We start from the raw sequence: 19455 nt of genomic DNA on the forward strand, positions 1-19455 counted from the left end.
CTTGATCTTGGTAATCATTCTACAATGTGTATGTATATCAAAACATCACATTGTATTCTTTAAATATATACAATTATACTTGTCAATTATTTCTCAATATTTTTTTTTTAGAAAAGAATCCAAACTGGGGACATAGCTAGAACCAGGCAAAGTGATTGAAAGTGATAGTCAATGAATTTTTAAAAGGCATATTTTAGGTCCCTGGGGGGCTCAGTCGGTTAAGCAACTGACTTCGGCTCAGGTCATGATCTCACGGTTGGTGGGTTCGAGCCCCGCATTGGGCTCTGTGCTGACAGCTCACAGCCTGGAGCCTGCTTCGGTTCTGTGTGTCCCTCTCTCTCTGTTCCTCCCCTGCACATTCTCTGTCTCTTTCTGTCTCTCAAAAATAAATAAATGTTAAAAAAATTTTTTTAAATAAATGAAAGGCATATTTTAGTATTTTAAGAGCTGTTGTAAGGTCAAGAAGGAAAATAAAATCTGTAAATTATGTTTTGAATTCTATTTGATAAACAAAGGAGGAAGTTACAGTAGAAATTGACATATTAAGACGGAAAGAGAAAAATATTTTGAGGGACATTTGTTCAACAGGCTGTATTGGAAGTAATGAAGAGATATCTCCATTTCAAGTAAGAATTTATACAATAGACTACAATGAAACAACAACTGAAGGGTGGAATGAAAACCATAGAGGGGTGCTTGAGTGGCTCAGTCAGGCGTATCCGACTCTGGATTTGGGCTCAGGTCATGATCTCGCGGTCATGAGATTGAGGCCCGCATCGGGCCCCACACTGGGAGTGAAGCCTGCTGAGGATTCTATCTTCTCCACCCCTGTGATCGCCCCACTTGCAGTCTCTTTCTAAAATTAAAAAAAAAAAAGTAATTAATTAATTAAAAAAAGAAACCATAGAGGTACTCAAAGGTTTCTCCTGGGACCACCAGGTCGTCCTTCTGTCAGATATGCAAAATAAAGGCAGAAAGTAACAATCCCCTCAAGCTAAGAGCTCAGGAACCCAGTTTCCTAGGAGTCTGGAGCATGGAAAGAAATAATTAACGGCCTAAGATTAATGATAATGGGTAAAATTTAAGGTGGGAGAATCCTAGAAACACCTGAACAAATGGCCGAACTTAGGCGGTACTGAGAAGTCCCTACTGCCCATCTTCCTATTCTCTCTTCTTGAATGGCAGTCTCCCTTTGCTGCCTTAACTCTCCCCAAATATAATACTTGCTCCAATTTTTAATCTCCCAGAATTATGAGTTTTTTAACCCTCCTAATTGCTCAGAAGGCTCAGTTATTTCTCTAATTTCATCTTTTTCTAACCTAGTGTCATGCTCTGAGCTCCATTACAGTACCAGAATTATCCAATCTTAGAGTTCTTTCACTCGTTTGCTCGCTTAATAGAACATCACTCTCAGAATCAACCATTTCCTAATACTCCATTCTTAGTTTTACTTCTCCCCTCCTCTGAAACTAAAAAGAAAGTAAGTTCTCACTTCCACTCTGAGGTTATTTTTCTAGAAATACTTTGTATGCACCCACTTGGTGAGGCATACCAGGAACCTCTTATGTCTGTTTCTCTGACGTTTTTATACAGGAACCCTGGACTTGTTCAGAAAAATTAGACCTTTGTCGTCCTACTCTTAAAGGGAACTTCAGATATAAAATTCACCACAGATAAAGTAAGGGCTAAAGTCCCCCCGCTTCCAAAATTTAAAAGCATTTTCTTTATATTCAGAAAAATATAAGCATAAAAACATTCAAAAATAAAAGAATGCTAAGGACTTCTCCAAATATGTTCACATTCCCTGGTGTTTCCCATTAAGTTTGTCTATTCAATTACCATGTTGGATCTTGCAGAAGATAAGCATGTATATGACATACAGGTAATTCGTTTATATATCTTCCTTTTGGCTTCCAGTAGCATGATAAATAGTTCTCCATCCCCTCACTCTCAATCTAAAGGTGTCCTCAGGTCTAAAATGAGTCTCTTGTAGACAGCAAATAGATGGGTCTTGTTTTTTTATCCATTCTGATACCCTATGTCTTTTGGTTGGCGCATTTAATCCATTTACATTCAGTGTTATTATAGAAAGATACGGGTTTAGAGTCATTGTGATGTCTGTATGTTTTATGCTTGTAGTGATGTCTCTGGTACTTTGTCTCACAGGGTCCCCCTTAGGATCTCTTGTAGGGCTGGTTTAGTGGTGACAAATTCCTTCAGTTTTTGTTTGTTTGGGAAGACCTTTATCTCTCCTTCTATTCTAAGTGACAGACTTGCTGGATAAAGGATTCTCGGCTGCATATTTTTTCTGTTTAGCACACTGTAGATCTCGTGCCAATTCTTTCTGGCCTGCCAAGTTTCAAAAGAGAGATCAGTCATGAGTCTTATAGGTCTCCCTTTATATGTGAGGGCACGTTTATCCCTTGCTGCTTTCAGAATTTTCTCTTTATCCTTGTATTTTGCCAGTTTCACTATGATATGTCGTGCAGAAGATCGATTCAAGTTATGTCTGAAGGGCGTTCTCTGTGCCTCTTGGATTTCAATGCCTTTTTCCTTCCCCAGTTCAGGGAAGTTCTCAGCTATAATTTCTTCAAGTACCCCTTCAGCACCTTTCCCTCTCTCTTCCTCCTCTGGGATACCAATTATGCGTATATTATTTCTTTTTAGTGTATCACTTAGTTCTCTAATTTTCCCCTCATACTCCTGGATTTTTTTAGCTCTCTTTCTCTCAGCTTCCTCTTTTTCCATAACTTTATCTTCTAGTTCACCTATTCTCTACTCTGCCCCTTCAATCCGAGCTGTCGTCGTTTCCATTTTGTTTTGCATTTCGTTTAAAGCGCTTTTCAGCTCCTCGTGACTGTTCCTTAGTCCCTTGATCTCTGTAGCAAGAGATTCTCTGCTGTCCTCTATACTGTTTTCAAGCCCAGTGATTAATTTTATGACTATTATTCTAAATTCACTTTCTGTTATGTTATTTAAATCCTTTTTGATCAGTTCATTAGCTGTTGTTATTTCCTGGAGATTCTTCTGAGGGGAATTCTTCCGCTTGGTCATTTTGGATAGTCCCTGGTGTGGTGAGGGCCTGCAGGGCACTTCCCCTGTGCTGTGGTGTATAACTGGAGCTGGTGGGCGGAGCCGCAGTCAGACCCGATGTCTGCCCCCAGCCCACCGCTGGGGCCACAGTCAGACTGGTGTGTGCCTTCTCTTCCCCTCTCCTAGGGGCGGGATTCACTGTGGGGTGGCGTGGCCCGTCTGGGCTACTTGCACACTGCCAGGCTTGTGATGCTGGGGATCTGGCGTATTAGCTGGGGTGGGTAGGCAAGGTGCACGGCGGCAGGGGGGCAGGCTTAGCTCGCTTCTCCTTAGGTGACCCACTTCAGGAGGGGCCCTGTGGCAGCGGGAGGGAGTCAGATCCGCTGCCGGAGGTTTGGCTCCGCAGAAGCACAGAGTTGGGCATTTGCGCGGAGAGCAAGTTCCCTGGCAGGAACTGGTTCCCTTTGGGATTTTGGCTGGGGGATGGGCGGCGGAGATGGCGCTGGCGAGCGCCTTTGTTCCCCACCAAACTGAGCTCTGTCGTCCGGGGGCTCAGCAGCTCTCCCTCCCTTTGTCCTCCAGCCCTCCCGCTTTCCGAGCAGAGCTGTTAACTTATGACCTCCCAGACGCTAAGTCGCGCTTGCTGTCGGAACACAGTCCGTCAGGCCCCTCCGCTTTTGCCAGCCACACTCGGGGGCTCTGATTGGCCGGCGAGCCGCCCCTCCGCCCCGGCTCCCTCCCGCCAGTCCGTGGGGCGCGCACCGCCTCGCCGCCCTTCCTACCCTCTTCCGTGGGCCTCTCGTCTGCGCTTGGCTCCGGAGACTCCGTTCTGCCTGTCTTCTGGAGGTTTTCTGGGTTATTTAGGCAGGTGTGGGTGGAATCTAAGTGATCAGCAGGACGCGCGGTGAGCCCAGCGTCCTCCTACGCCGCCATCTTCCCTCTCTCCTCGCCAAAATAATTTCTCCAGAGTAATTAACAGGCGTTATCTACCCAAGGAATGGAACAAATAGGAAGTTCAGGTTCTAAGGAGCTGCCTTGTTGGTGCCAGTGGCCCCACGCTAGCTCTTTATTAATTGCACCACCTGGGATGCTGATAGCGAACTGAGCTTTGGAACATTTCAGGCCTGGCATGGAATGCAGTTTTTACACAAGCTGCCACAGGGCACTGCTCTCCATGTGCTTTCTTTCCTGACCACTCTTCAATTAAGAAGTGTGTTATTCCCTTTCAGCCGGAAAATTCTGTGATTTCTTGTCTTGTGGTTCAGATATCCGATTTCACAGCTTATCTTCCGTTAGATGAAAGTGTTTACGGTGTGTCTGGAGCTGGAGTAAGTTCCTGCGGGTGCCCCAGAGCAGGGGCCTCCTCTCTCCTCTCATTAATTTGCTGATGCCTAACTGCACTGACGCAGCGGTGAGATACCGGGGAGAGAGCTTATATATCTTCCATGTATGAACAAACATTCACGTCTGTTGCTATTCTTATCATTTTCTTCATGATAAATTTCCATCGGAAGTTGTGCCCATGAAGTAAATGCCTTAGGAGGAAACATAAGTCATCTCATTCTAGAAAGATAAGCAACAGTTCAATTTCACAGATGTGAGTTAGAGTTTAAGGAAGGAAATAATAAACAGCATGGACCCATGAATATTTTGTAGTGTGGGATGTTCTTGCAAAAACAGAGTTCTTAAAGTTTCAAGAACCTGAGAAGATTGTTAATTAGTATTCATGAGTCAAGGTTAAGGTGAAGCACATGTTGGACAAATATTTCATGATTTCCTTGGTTAACGACCAGTAGAATTACCAAAACAAATAAGGGCGACACAAGAGTTTTGGAATGTCAGGGGCAGGTCCCCTGTCTTCAGTATCAATGACTTGGTGGGGCTCTCTAACTTATGGGCCCTTTTTCTCACCCCAAATCATTGACTGAAGCACATTCTCAGGGGAGTAGTATTGAATATACAGAAACTTGAATAAGATGAGTTTTTTTTTCCTCAGTGGGACTTGTCAAATGGAAGAAGAGTTACTGATTAAATGAAAACTCAGAAACAACCTGGAAATAGTACAAATTCCCGAAGGGTTCAGTGAAGTCAACAGCAATACAGGAAAAAGGAAGAGCAGACTCTGCAACGTCACCATCAGTTTTCAGTTCCCCTTGATAATGGAGGATGCAATAAACCAAAGGCTCGAGACTAATTTAAGGTCCAAACAAAAGAGCAAAGGCATCTCTCCAAGTCAGTTATAGACCAACTAACAGTCCCATTTTGCAACTTGCTTACCTATTCTTCATGCTCTTTTATTTTTTATTTTTTGAGTATCGTTGACATACAACGTGACATTAGTTTCAGGTATCGATTTGCCCTCTGGGTACTGAGGGGAGGAGAAAAACTAAAAACAGGGGAGATGCCAAAGTGAAAATAAATTAAAATAAATCACAGGGGCACTTGGGTAGCTCAGTCGGTTAAGCATCCAACTCTTTTAAATTTTTTTTTTTTAATGTTTATTTATTTTGGGGACAGAGAGAGACACAGCATGAATGGGGGAGGGGCAGAGAGAAGAGGGAGACACAGAATCGGAAGCAGGCTCCAGGCTCTGAGCCATCAGCCCAGAGCCTGACGCGGGGCTCGAACTCACGGACTGCGAGATCGTGACCTGGCTGAAGTCGGACGCTTAACCGACTGCGCCACCCAGGCGCCCCTAAGCATCCAACTCTTGATCTCGGCTCAGGTCATGATCTCATGATTCCTGAGTTCGAGCCCTGCATTGGGCTCTGCACTGACAGTGTGGAGCGTGCTTGGGATTCTCTCTCCCCTCTCTCTCTGCCCCTATTCCTCTCTCTCTCTCTCTTTCTCTCTCTTTTGAAATAAATAAATAAATAAATAAATAAACTTAAAACTAAAATAAATAACAACATAAAAACACGGGCAGGGTGCCAAATTAATATAAAGCAAGAGCAGATTTAGACGTGGCCTCAGGCCACAAATGGAGACAGCAAAGGATGTTTTGACTCTGACCAGGCACAAGTACAAAAACAAAAGAACAGGAGAGAAAATCCTAGGTAGACTGGCAAGTATGGAGGGAAAAATGTATACAATGTTCAAACAGTGAATAGTGTTCCTTGTGACTTGACCTCCTTTAAAAGGGTAAGAGTTCTTTCCTAGTTACACCTCTGCTGTTCTCAAGGGTAATCCATGAATCACTAAATTAAATTACCCAGAGCTTCTGTTCTCAGAAAACATCTCTGGATTCCTTAATAAAGATGTGTGCCTGCTAATTAGAGGAAAGAGTAAATTTTCTTGCTCCGGCGTTTGAATTGACAGTAACAAGTCTGGAACTAACTGTCTCTAGAAAATCTTCTAGTGTCATAAGTTAGAGCTTAAGAAATACTCAGAAAGCTTAAATTGCTGTCCAAATACGCGGTTGTACAATAAATATTAAATATTCTGTCTAAATCAATTTACCTTTACTGTTTATCCACATCGCTTTGGACTGGACTGGAAGAAATGTGACCTTGGTTATGTTGAGATCTCTGCTGCAGAAGACGTATCAAGTCTCCTCTAGTGGGTCAGTGCCAAGATATCGAAGAAGGTCAGAACAAGTCTCCCCCAAATGGGACTTTTTAAAAAATTTTTTTAACGTTTATTTATTTTTGAGACAGAGAGAGACAGAGCATGAACGAGGGAGGGGCAGAGAGAGAGGGAGACACAGAATCGGAAACAGGCTCCAGGCTCTGAGCCATCAGCCCAGAGCCCACGTGGGGCTCGAACTCACGGACCGTGAGATCATGACCTGAGCTGAAGTCGTACGCTTAACCGACTGAGCCACCCAGGCGCCCCAGATGGGACTTTTTAATCAGTAATACTTGTCCATAACTAAGAGCTCACTATAACTCAAGATAAGCACCATAACTGAAGAGTCTGCTTCCTGGCCAAAAAAGCCCATGTGTACTTTCTCAGGCCTGACCATAAGCAATCACAAAGACTTTACCTGGCAGGTCTCATGAGGAAAAGCAGCTCTTGCCACAGCAGAGTTGGTGCACATCCAGGGAAGTCGCAGTCAAGGACTCAGTCCCCTCAGGCTGGCCACGCTCTTACGCTTATTTGCCTTCCTGGCCCGACGACCTTCATTTCTAGGTCTCTATAGCAAGGGTCTTCATCCCAGTTCTTCTTCAGGTATTTCTGCCAGGACATCCTGATCAGGGGAGGAGAAGACTTTGAAGATACTTTTCCCCACCCTGACTCAGTCACCAGTATTTTCCACTACTAGCCTTTGTCCCTCAAACTCTCCTTAGTCCCCAGGTCTGTAAAACTATAGGAACCTTTGTCTCTAGGCTCTCTCAACACTAGGATGCCTCCCACATCTGTGCTCACACACCTGATTCTCAACCAGTGTGCTGTTACATGAGGGAAAATGGGACGCGGGGTATTCAGCACTTACTCTGATTCGGTCTCTTGTTTATTTTTTTTTTAATTTTTTTTTCAACGTTTATTTATTTTTGGGACAGAGAGAGACAGAGCATGAATGGGGGAGGGGCAGAGAGAGAGGGAGACACAGAATCGGAAACAGGCTCCAGGCTCTGAGCCATCAGCCCAGAGCCCGACGCGGGGCTCGAACTCCCGGACTGCGAGATCGTGACCTGGCTGAAGTCGGACGCTTAACCGACTGAGCCACCCAGGCGCCCCTGGGTCTCTTGTTTATACCAGCACAGCAAGTGACTAATGCTTCGCTGTTATGCTTATTTTGACTTGTTTTACTCCGCTCTTCCAACACCTGGCAGCTCCGTTCTCTCGTCAGCTCTGCTGAGCCCTTAACAACACTCAAGGCAAAATTCAAAGGAAGTATATTAGTTCCCTGATGCTGCTGTAATAAATTATCACAGACTCTGTGACTTAAAACAACATAAATTTTTATGTTATAGCTCTAAAGATCAGAAGTTTAGAATGAGTTGGCGGGGCTGTATTCCTTCGGGAGCCCTAGAAGTGAATCCATTTCTTTGCCTTTTCCAGCTTCTGGAAACCACCTACGTTCCTTGGTCCATGGTCCCTACCTCCATCTTCAAATCCAGTCGTGTAGTTTCAAATCTCTCTCTCTCTCTCTGACTCTGACCCCTGCATTTGTCATCGCATCTTCTTCCCTGACTCTGATCCCTCTACTTTTCTCTTGTAAAGACCACTTTGAGTCCATTAGGCCTACCCAGATAATCCAGGATAATCTCTCTGTCTCAAAATCCTTAATTTATTAATGTCTGCAAAACCCCTTACCCTATAGAATTGTAACATATTCACAGGTTCCTGGGTTTAGGATTGTGAGCGTCTTTGGGGGCCCATTATTCAGCCCACTACAGAAAGGTTCAAAATACCTTCTTGCCCCAGTAAAATATTAGCTATCTAGACTTCCATATCCAGTCATTTGCAGAGTTGATAAATTAGACCAACACTTTCGAGGAAGACAACTATTAACAGCCAAATGCAATGTAGTTTTAATGTCTTAAAACATCAATGGATTTGTCAAAGATTAATTGACCATATCATCGTGGGTTCATTTCTGGGTTTTCTATTATGTTCCATTGATCTATGTCTATTTTGGTGCCAGTACCATACTGTTTTGATCACTACAGCTTTGTAGTGTAACTTTAACTCTGAATTGTGATGCCTATAGCTTTTTTTTTTTTTTTTTTTTTTTTTTTTTTTTTTTTTTTTTTTGCTTTTTGCTTTTTCAAGGTTGCTTTGGCTATTCAGGGTCTTTTGTAGTTCTACACAAATCTTAGGGTTGTTTGTTCTAGCTCTGTGAAAAATGCTATTGGTATTTTGATAGGGATTGCATTAATTGTGTAGATTGCTTTGGGTAGTATAGACATTTTAAAAATATTTGTGGTTCCAATCCATGAGCATGGAATGTCTTTCAATTTCTTCACATCGTCTCCTATTTCTTTCATCAGTGTTTTATAGTTTTCGGAGTACAGGTCTTTCACCTCTTTGTTAGGTTTGTTCGTAGGTAGCTTATTGGTTTTGGCACAATTGTAAATGGGATTTTTTCCTTAATTTCTCTTTCTGGTGCTTCATTATTGGTGTGTAGAAATGCAACAGATTTCTGAATGTGGATTTTGTATCCTGCAACTTTACTGAATTCATGTATCAGTTCTAGTAACTTTTTGGTGGAGTCTTTTGGGTTTTCCACATCAAGTATCGTGTCATCTGCAAATAGTGAAAGTTTGACTTCTTCCTTGCTGATTTGGATGCCTTTTATTTCTTCTTGTCTGATTGCTAAGGCCAGGTCTTCCAGTATTCTATTAAAGAACAGTGGTGAGAGTGGATGTCCCTGTCTTGTTCCTGATCTTAGGGGGAAAGCTCTCAGTTTTTCACCATTGAGTCTGATGCTAGATGTGGGTTTTTCATATATGGTCTTTATTACATTGAGGTAGGTTCCCTCTAAACCTACTTTGTTGAGGGCTTTTTTCATGAATGGATGTTGTACTTTGTCAAATGCTTTTTCTACATCTATTAAAAGGATCATATGGTTCTTATCCTTTCTTTCATTAATATGGTGTATCACATTGATTGATTTGTGAACACTGAACCACCCTTGCAACCCAGGAATAAATCCCATTTGATCATGGTGACTGACTTTTTAAATGTATTGTTGGATTTTTTTTTTTTGCTAGTATTTTATTGAGAACTTTGCATCTGTGTTCATCAGGGATATTGGCCTGTAGTTATCCCTTTTAGTGGAGTCTTAAGCTGGGTAATGCTGAACTCTTAGAATGAGTTTGGAAGTTTTCCTTCCTTTTCTATTTTTGTGAATCACCTGAGAAGAATTGTTATTAACTCTTCTTTAAATGTTTGGTAGAATACAGCTGTGAAGCCATCTGGCTCTGGACTTTTGTTTGTTGGGAGTTTGTGATTACTGATTCCATTTCTTTGCAGCCTACCAGCCTATTCAAATTGTGTATTTTTTCGTGTTTCAGTTTTGATAGTTTCTATGTTTCTAGGAACTTATCCATTTCTTCCATGTTGTCCAATTTGTTGACTTATAGTTTTTCATAATAATCTCTTACAATTGTTTGTATTTCTGTGGTGTTGGTTGTTATTTCTCCTCTCATTATGATTTTTATTTTTTTATGTTTATTCATTTTTGAAAGACACAGAGAGACAGAGCACAAGCAGGGGTGGGGCAGAGAGAAAGGGGGACACAGAATCGGAAGCAGGCTCCAGGCTCTGAGCTGTCAGCACCAGAGCCCGGTGTGGGGCTCGAACTCACGAACCATGAGATCATGACCTGAGCCAAAGTCGGATGCTCAACCGACAGAGCCAGCCAGGCACCCCTCATTATGATTTTATTTATTTGAGTCCTTTCACTTTTCTTTTTAATGTAAAGCAGGAAAGAATATCCAATGGGAAAAACACAGCCTCTTCAACAAATGGTATAGTGAAAACTGGACAGTAACATGCAAAAGAATGAAACTGGACCACTATCTCACACCATACACAAAATAAATTCAAAATGGAATAAAGACCTAAATGTGAGATAGGAAACCATAAACTTCTAGGGGAGAACACAGGCAGTAACCTCTTTGACATCCACCCAGCAACTTCTTTCTAGATACGTCTCCGGAGGCAAGGGAAACAAAAGCAAAAATAAACTATTGGGACTTCAGCAAGATAAAAAGCTTCTGCACAGCTAAGGAAACATTCAACAAAACTAAAAGGCAACCTACGATATGGGAGAAGATTTTTGCAAATTACAAAGGATTAGTGTCCAAAATGCATAAAGAACTTAGAAAACGCAACACCCAAAAAACAAATAATCCAATTTCAAAATGGGCAGAAGACATGAATAGACATTTTCCCAAAGAAGACACCCAGATGGCTAACAGACACATGAAAAGATGCTCAATATCATTCACTGTCAGAACACAATGAGATATCACCTCATACCTGTCAGAATGGCTAAAATAAAAAAAACACAAGAGGGTGTGCCTCAGTGGCTCGGTCAGTTAAGTGTCCACCTCTTGATTTCAGCTCTGGTCACGATCTCACGGTTCATGAGATTAAGTCCCGAGTCAGGCTCTCTCTCTCTCTCTTTCTCTCTCTCTCAAAGGAGAATAAGAAAAAGAAAGAAAGGGAGCGCCTGGGTGGCGCAGTGGTTAAGCGTCCGACTTCAGCCAGGTCACAATCTCGTGGTCCGTGAGTTCGAGCCCCGCGTCAGGCTCTGGGCTGATGGCTCAGAGACTGGAGCCTGTTTCCGATTCTGTGTCTCCCTCTCTCTCTGCCCCTGCCCCGTTCATGCTCTGTCTCTCTCTGTCCCAAAAATAAATAAAAACGTTGAAAAAAAAATTTAAAAAAAAAAAGAAAAAGAAAGGAACATCAGGTGTAGGCAAGGAAATAGAGAAAGGAGACCTTTCTTGCACTGTTGGTGGGAATGCAAACTGATACAGCCACTGTGGAAAACAGTATGGAGGTTCCTCAACAAAGTTAAAAATAGAACTACCCTATGATCCAGCAATTGCAATATAAGGTATTTACCCAAAGAATACAAAAATACTAATTCAGGGGCGCCTGGGTGGCGCAGTCGGTTGAGCGTCCGACTTCAGCCAGGTCACGATCTCGCGGTCCGTGAGTTCGAGCCCCACGTCGGGCTCTGGGCTGATGGCTCAGAGCCTGGAGCCTGTTTCCGATTCTGTGTCTCCCTCTCTCTCTGCCCCTCCCCTGTTCATGCTCTGTCTCTCTCTGTCCCAAAAATAAATAAACGTTGAAAAAAAATTAAAAAAAAATACTAATTCAGAGGGATACATCTACCCCAATGTTTATAGCAGCATTGTCTACAATAGCCAAATTATGGAAACAGCCAAAGTGTCCACTGACCAATAAATGGATAAAGAAGAATTGGTATATATATATATATATATACACACCAAATATATTGGTAGATATATATATATATATATATACATACAATGGAATATTAGTCATAAAAAAGAATGAAACCTTGCCATTTGCAACAACATGGAAGAAGCTAGAGAGTATTATGCTAAGCAAAATAAGTCAGTCAGAGAAAGACAGATGCAATATGATTTCATTCCTATGTGGAATTTAAGAAACAAAACAAATGAGCAAAGAGAAAAAACGAGAGAGGGAGAGGCAAACCAAGAAACAGATCCTGAACTATAGAGAACAAATTGATGGTTATCAAAAGCCAGGTGGGTGGAGGAAAAGGTTAAATAGGTGATGGGGAGTAAAGAGTGCACTTGTTATGATGAACACCAGGTATCGTATAGAAGTGTTGAATATTGTACATCTGAAACTAATGTTACTCTTAACTGGCGTTTAAATAAAAACTTAAAATCAATGGCTAACAAGCACGTGAAAAGATGCTCAACGCTAATCATTAGGAAAATGGAAATGGAAAATGGAAAGAAAGAAAAAAGGAAGGAAGGTAGATAGGAAATTGCGTTGGCAAGGATGTAGAGAAATTAGAACCTTTGACTCTGAATGGCAGGGATGCAAAATGGTGCGACCCCTAGAGAAAACAGTAGAGTGGTTCCTCAAAAACTCAAAAAATGGAGTTACCATATGATTTGGACATTCTACTTCTGGATATATATACCCCAAATAATTAAAATCAGGGTCTTTAAGAGGTATTTGTATACCCACGTACATTGCAGCATTATTTACAATAGCTCAAACATAGAAGTAACTCAAGGGTCCACTAACAGATAAATGGATAAACAACATGTGGTATATACACACAATGGAATATTATTAGGTCTTAAAAAGGAGGGAAATCCTGACCCAGGCTACAACATGGAGGCACCTTGAGGACCTCATGCTAAGTGAAATAAGCCAGTCATTACAGACAAACACCATATGACTGCATTTATATGAGGCATCTAGAGTAGTTGAAGGCATTAACAGAGACAGAAAATAGAACGGTGGTTGTCAGAGATTAAGAGAGGAAAACGGACAGTTGTGTAGTGAATCGAGTTTTAGTTTTGCAACATAAAAATAGTTCTGGACATTGGTTGCATAACAATGTGAATGTACTAATATTACTGAATTGTACGCTTAAAATAGTTAAGATGATAAATTCTATGCTATGTGTATTTTACCACAACGAAAAATTATCAAAAGTTTTTTTTTTTTTAATTTTTCAACGTTTAAGTGTTACCGGTATAATGCGGTATACTTGCACAAGTGTGAAATTACTCGGCCAAAGTCAGATTTGCCAGAAGTACAGAGACGAAATGCAGAATTTGGGGGCCACTTTTTTTTTCCCCATGGAGCATTTGCCTATATCCAAAAAGCTACTGAGATTTGGGGTTGTATATTAAACGGTTTTTCACAAACAGGAGAAGCAAAATGAATAAGTAGGTACTATTTCTAGGTACTATATACAAGACCTGATCTCTCCCAGCTGCCTATTTTTTTCTACACATATCTTAAGCTAAAGACAATCCTGGGCTTCAATTATTTCTCAAATAAAATATCTGGCACATAAACATGCATAGTTAGGAGCACCTGGGTGGCTCAGTCATTTGAGCATCTGACTCTTGATTTCAGCTCAGGTCGTGATCTCACAGTTCATAGGATCGAGCCCCGCACTGGGCTCCACGCTGACAGCATAGAGCCTGCTTGGGATTCTCTCTCTCTCTCTCTCTCTCTCTGTCTCTCTCTCTCTCTCGGCCCTCTGCCCCTCCCTCTCTCTCTCTCAAAATAAATAAATAAACATTTTTAAAAAGTGATGCCATAAAGATAAAAGGTTTAATTTGCCAAATAAAATAATAACTTTAACTTGTATTGACTAATTCGTGACTTCAATATACAGGCATCTCTTCCTATATACAGTTCCAATACCCAAATATTTACTAAAGCATCCTACAAAATTCTTACCCAAAATTTCTATTCAAAGGGAAAACTTGCCGGAATCTGCATGCAGCATAGCAAAAACTAATTCAGGTTGCTCATAAACCCTGGCGAAATGTACCATGTACGAAAAGGACTAAATGTACTAACTTTCCAGTCCTTTCTCCAATTGTTTAGCTGTTTATAATCTTTCTTTCTTCTTCTAGACACCGTGAGGTCTAATTCATCCAGGCTCGATTTAGATGGATGATTTTTTTCTGACATTGTAGCAGTTTCATCGCAAAGAAGGATAACATAATGCCTATTGTGCAACATTTACATATACATGTATCAACCAATAAGTACCAAAAGATTAGTAATTTGTTTCATTAGTGTGATATATGATGCAGGAATCCTTTGTGCACTGTGATATAGTAATTTATAATAAGAAATAAGGTCTACATCCTTCATTCCTGACTCACAGCTCCCCCAATCCTTGTAATTCCCCCAAGTGATTAGAGAGCATTAAGAACATTGGGGTGCTTGGGTGGCTCAGTCAGTTAAGTGGCTGACTCTTGATCTTGGCTCAGGTCATGATCCCAGGATCGTGGGATCGAGCCCTGCGTCAGGCTCTGTGCTGACAGAGTAGAGCCTGCTTGGGATTCTCTCTCTCCTACTCTCTCTGCCCCTCCCCCACTCACATATGCATGCACTCTCTCTCTCTCTCTCTCAAAATAAATTAATTATTAAAAAAAAAGAACAATAAGAGAAGCTTAATTGTTGTGATGAGCACTGGGTGTTACATGTAAATGATGAATCACTAAATTCTACTCCTGGAACCAATATTACACTATATGTTAACTAACTACAACGTTAAAAAAAAAAAACTGACACAAAATAAAGACAGAAAAAGTAAATAAGGCTTTATTCTTCCACGTCGTCTAGTAGAAATGACAAACAATCCTAATGCAAGCACACATGCCATATAAAAAAAAATTAGGAACAGAATATTATATGCACATAAAAAAACACAATGACCAGTCCTACTTAGGAAGTTTCAAAAGAGATATTTGAGCTGAGGATATCCTTTAGCATGAATTCTATCATGCAAGGCAAGGAATGAGCACTTACAGGAAATTTTGCCACACTGATTTCCTTAAGAGGAAATTTTATAAAGGAAAATGTAATCTTTATAAAAGAATGCAGTAATTTAATAATGAACAGTCACTGCATTCAGGGGGATTTCTTTAACATGAGTTATCTAATGTTGAATAATTTTCTCAGCTTTTGGTACAAACTCATCATTGCCCTGAAAAACTACTTTGGAAGTAATAGACATTTCTAAAAGGAAAGAGAAAACTCAAAGTAGAGATGCGTATTTCAACATTTGCCCCCTCTAAAGACAAACAAATCTTTAAGTTTACCTGTCTTTTGTATCACTGAGATACTGAGAAGTTTATTTTCTTTTTTTTTTATATGAAATTTATTGTCAAATTGGTTTCCATACAACACCCAGTGCTCATCCCAAAAGGTGCCCTCCTCAATACCCATCACCCACCCCCCCCTCCCTCCCACCCCCCATCAACCCTCAGTTTGTTCTCAGTTTTTAACAGTCTCTTATGCTTTGGCTCTCTCCCACTCTAACCTCTTTTTTTTTTTTTTCCTTCCCCTCCCCCATGGGTTCCTGTTAAGTTTCTCAGGATCCACATAAGAGTGAAACCATATGGTATCTGTCTTTCTCTGTATGGCTTAAAAAATATGGAACGCTTCACGAATTTGCGTGTCATCCTTGCGCAGGGGCCATGCTAATCTTCTCTGTATCGTTCCAATTTTAGTATATGTGCTGCCGAAGCGAGCACGAGAAGTTTATTTTCAATACCACTATCTCAAGATCATATAAATCACCAAAACTGTTTTAAAAGAGCTCAAGGTAGAATTTACAAAATCACCAACTTCTAGAACTAGAAGTGGTCCTCCGTCTGGTCTAAGGCCCACCAAGTTCAAATGTTAGCACCTGTACCCAGATCTCCATTCACTTCTTTCTTGGCTGTCTCTTCCTACTTCCTCTGACCTATTGTCATTGATAATTACTCTGCAGTACAGTTTGGATTAGAAGACACTGATGTGATCTAGCTGCCCCATTTTTCCGAGGATTCAACTTCAGAAATTCAAACTGAGGGGCATTACGTGACTCAAATCTACTTGCTTTCAAACTCAGGTCAGAGGCAAAGATAACGAAAACTAGAAAAAAATATCTCACACTGAGATCAGCTCAAAGCGCAGTGGAGTATTTAGTTGGGAGTTTTATGTAGTGAAATGTCTCTTCGGCAAGCAACTTAAACTCAACTGTGTGAGTGTCTCAGGAAGGTATTTTCAGCTCAACTTTAGAAATAGCTAAAAGCTAGTGCTTTCTAACTACACGACTTCTGTTGTTCATAACAAACCCCTTTCGACCACATCTGAATTCATGTTAATGAGATGATTTTTGGAAAGCCCCTTGATAAGCTAAGGATAGAGGCTGGTTGCCAGTGATTAGAGGTTGGAACTTCAGTCCCCCCCTTCACCTCCAGGGAGGGGAGAGGGGATGGAGGTTTAATTAATTACCATTGGGCAATGATTTACTCAATCATGCTTACATAATGAAGCCTCTGTAAGAACTCAAAAGGACAGGGTTTAGAGAGCTCCCCCTTGATATTCTTGTTTTGTGTGTGTGAACAAGAACACATCCATATGCCAAGAGGCTGGAGTCTCTCACATTTCATGCTCAGGACCCTCTGGACATCATTCTACACGTTGCTTCATCTGGCTGTTCACTCACCTCCTTTAATATCCTTTGTAACAAACAAGTAATCAGTAAATAAACTGTTTGTCCAAGTTGTGTGAGCTGCTCTAGCAAATTAATCAAACCAACATTAACTAACAAACATTAATATGAGATAGCTGTCCTGTGAAAGGACATTCGTAATCACTGCCATGGAACACAGACAGACCTATGGGAACGCTCGAGAAACTCTCTTGGAAAACCTGAATAGTGAGTATGACTTAGATCTTTTCCGAAGAGCGTGAGCCCAGGCTTCAGAGGATTTGGACAAGTTAAGGCCGCAAGACCAAAGCACAGAGGAGAGCAACATGATTAAAACCATTGCTTTTGGTGGTTATGAGCTCATTACCTGGTACCATTCTTCCTATCCCAAAGAATATGCATGACCGGGACATCTCTACATATGTGAATTCTGATTAAAATACATGAAAGGCCAAATGATACTCAGCTAACACACGGCTAAAAACGTGTATGGAAACAGCCACCCGGTGATGAGATATATCAGAAAGGCTCAATCTTCACGTTTGAAGTAGACAGCAAGAAAAACAAAGTCCACTGCCCAAACCTACGCCTGTTGGCCAAGCTTTTTCTGGACCACAAGATATTACATTATGATGCGGAACCCTTTATGTTCCACGTTATGACAGAAGTGGACAACACCGGCTGTCACCTGATTGGATATTTTTCCAAGGAAAAGAATTCATTCCTCAACTGCAACGTAGTATCCTTAGCACACCTCAGTACAGGAGACAGGACTATGGCAAGGTGCTCATTGATCTCAGTTATTTGCTTTCCAAAGCGGAAGAAAAAGTTGGTTCCTCAGAACGTCCACTCTCCAATCAGAGGCTCACAAGCTACTGCAGTTACTGGAAAGAAGTGCTTCTCCGCTACCTGCGTTATCTCCAAGGGAAAGAGATTTCTACCAAAGAAATTAGCCAGGAGACAGCTGTGAATCCTGTGGACATTGTCAGCCCTCTACAGAGCCTCAGATGTTCAACTATTGGAAAGGAAAACACTTAGTTTTAAAGACACGGGACCTGATAGATGAGTGGAGAGCTAAAGAGGTCAAAGATCCCCTCTAAAAAAAAAAAAACCATGGACCCAAGCTTTTTACAATGTGCCCCTCCCACTTAAAGTGACCTGTTACTCTGAGCCTGCGAACCCCGGCAGCAGGAGTCTCTACCCTAGGGATCTGTCTGTCATCTCTGGGGCTCTTGTGGTTGGTGAATACAGTATGTGGGGGGAAGACCAACCTCCTCAGGACTGTCCCGGCTCCGACCCTGGTGTATGTTGCAGACGTTAGTTCTGAGGAACTGTGATTTCGGCCTCAGTGAGGTTGCCTGGATGGGATCTCTAGTAGCCCTGAAGGCAGATACCTCACAGCACTGATCCATGGTGTTCTGTTTGGCACCGTACCTGTCCAGTCACCGGGTCCCCTCTTGCCCTGTAGCCCCATGAGCTTGTTTGTGTTGCATCTTCTAAACTTTGAAATAATGCTTCTTCCTGCCTGGTCACCAGACTTCCAAATAATGGCTGCTGCCACAAGGACCTTTCCAATCACTCCTTACATGTGTTTACTTTTTTTTTGGAACAGCAGGGAAGAGGTAACACTTGTGAGCGTGTGCACACTGAGAGGGGTCCGTTCCCTTTGGATTTTACCTCACTTTGATTTCTTTCCTCCATTTTTATTGACAGCCTTGCTTATAATCAGTATCAAGCTGGCCAGAGAGCAATATTTTCTTAAGACTCGTCCAAGGACGAGTCTTGCTAACAGCGCATAATCTATCGGAACGAGATGGAGAGGGCAATTAAGAGGTGGCGATTCGGTACTCCGAGTTCACCTGTGGGCAGTGTCTTGGCAGAAGGAAGCAAATACTTCTTTCTGCCTCGCCAGAAAGTACCCAGTCATAACTGCTTTCTTCTCTCTTAACTCCCTGGCCCCTTTTACATTTGCAGGTGCCAAGATAACGTTCAGTTCTCCTTCATGCTGCAGGCGAACAGGTTCATTAGACTGCAGAAACCTTCTCCCCAGTACCAGTCTGATGTAGCACACCTCAGTTGCACCGATTTTTGTCTGAACATCCTTGGCGAGGTAGGACATGACCGCGAATGATTTCCAGATCTCTGCCCAAGACTCAGCAGGCCACCCCCGCCAAGGTTTGCTTCTCTTTAACAGTGCCTCACCCTCCTTCTTGAACTAAAGTGCCCATGCCCTTCCAAGAACTCCTCCTCCATTTCCTTTTTTGGGGTTTGCCACCGTTCCCCCCTATCCCCTGGTTTCCTATTTTTGGTGTTCAAGCAAAGCAAGAGGTGCTGCCTTTAACTTCTGTCCAGCCCCTTACAACTTTTTTTTTTTTTGATGGCTTCCATTTTCTTTTCTTTTTTTTAACTTTCTTTTTTATTTTTTAAAATTTACATCCAAATTAGTGTATAGTGAAGCAATGATTTCAGTAGATTCCTTAATGGCCCTTACCCATTTAGCCCATCCCCCCCCCCCACAACCCCTCCAGCAACCCTCAGTTTGTTCTCCATAGTTATGAGTCTCTTTTGTTTTGTCCCCCTCCCTGTTTTTATATTATTTTTGTTTCCCTTCCCTTGTGTTCATCTGTTTTGTCTCTTAAAGCCCTCATATGAGTGAAGCCATATGATTTTTGTCTTTCTCTGACTAATTTCACTTAGTGTAATACCCTCCAGTTCCATCCACGTAGTTGCAAATGGCAAGATTTCATTCTTGTTGATTGCTGAGTAATACTCCATTGTGTATA

At 41.7% G+C, this 19455-nt stretch overlaps 1 non-coding gene and 1 pseudogene across 1 annotated transcript; one reads left to right on the forward strand and one right to left on the reverse strand.

The window, feature by feature from the left end:
- The first annotated feature begins 1840 nt into the window (after positions 1–1840).
- On the forward strand, positions 1841–17824 carry LOC124501846 (histone acetyltransferase KAT7-like; annotated as a pseudogene).
- On the reverse strand, positions 15622–15728 carry LOC124502722 (U6 spliceosomal RNA). The gene has a single exon (XR_006959986.1). It is a non-coding gene; the product is annotated as a U6 spliceosomal RNA (small nuclear RNA).
- Positions 17825–19455: the final 1631 nt, after the last annotated feature.

Source organism: Lynx rufus, unplaced genomic scaffold, assembly GCF_022079265.1.
Source record: "Lynx rufus isolate CCGP_SWC_20201006 ecotype Redwood Valley unplaced genomic scaffold, mLynRuf1.p SCAF_7, whole genome shotgun sequence".
Lineage (NCBI taxonomy): Eukaryota > Metazoa > Chordata > Mammalia > Carnivora > Felidae > Lynx > Lynx rufus.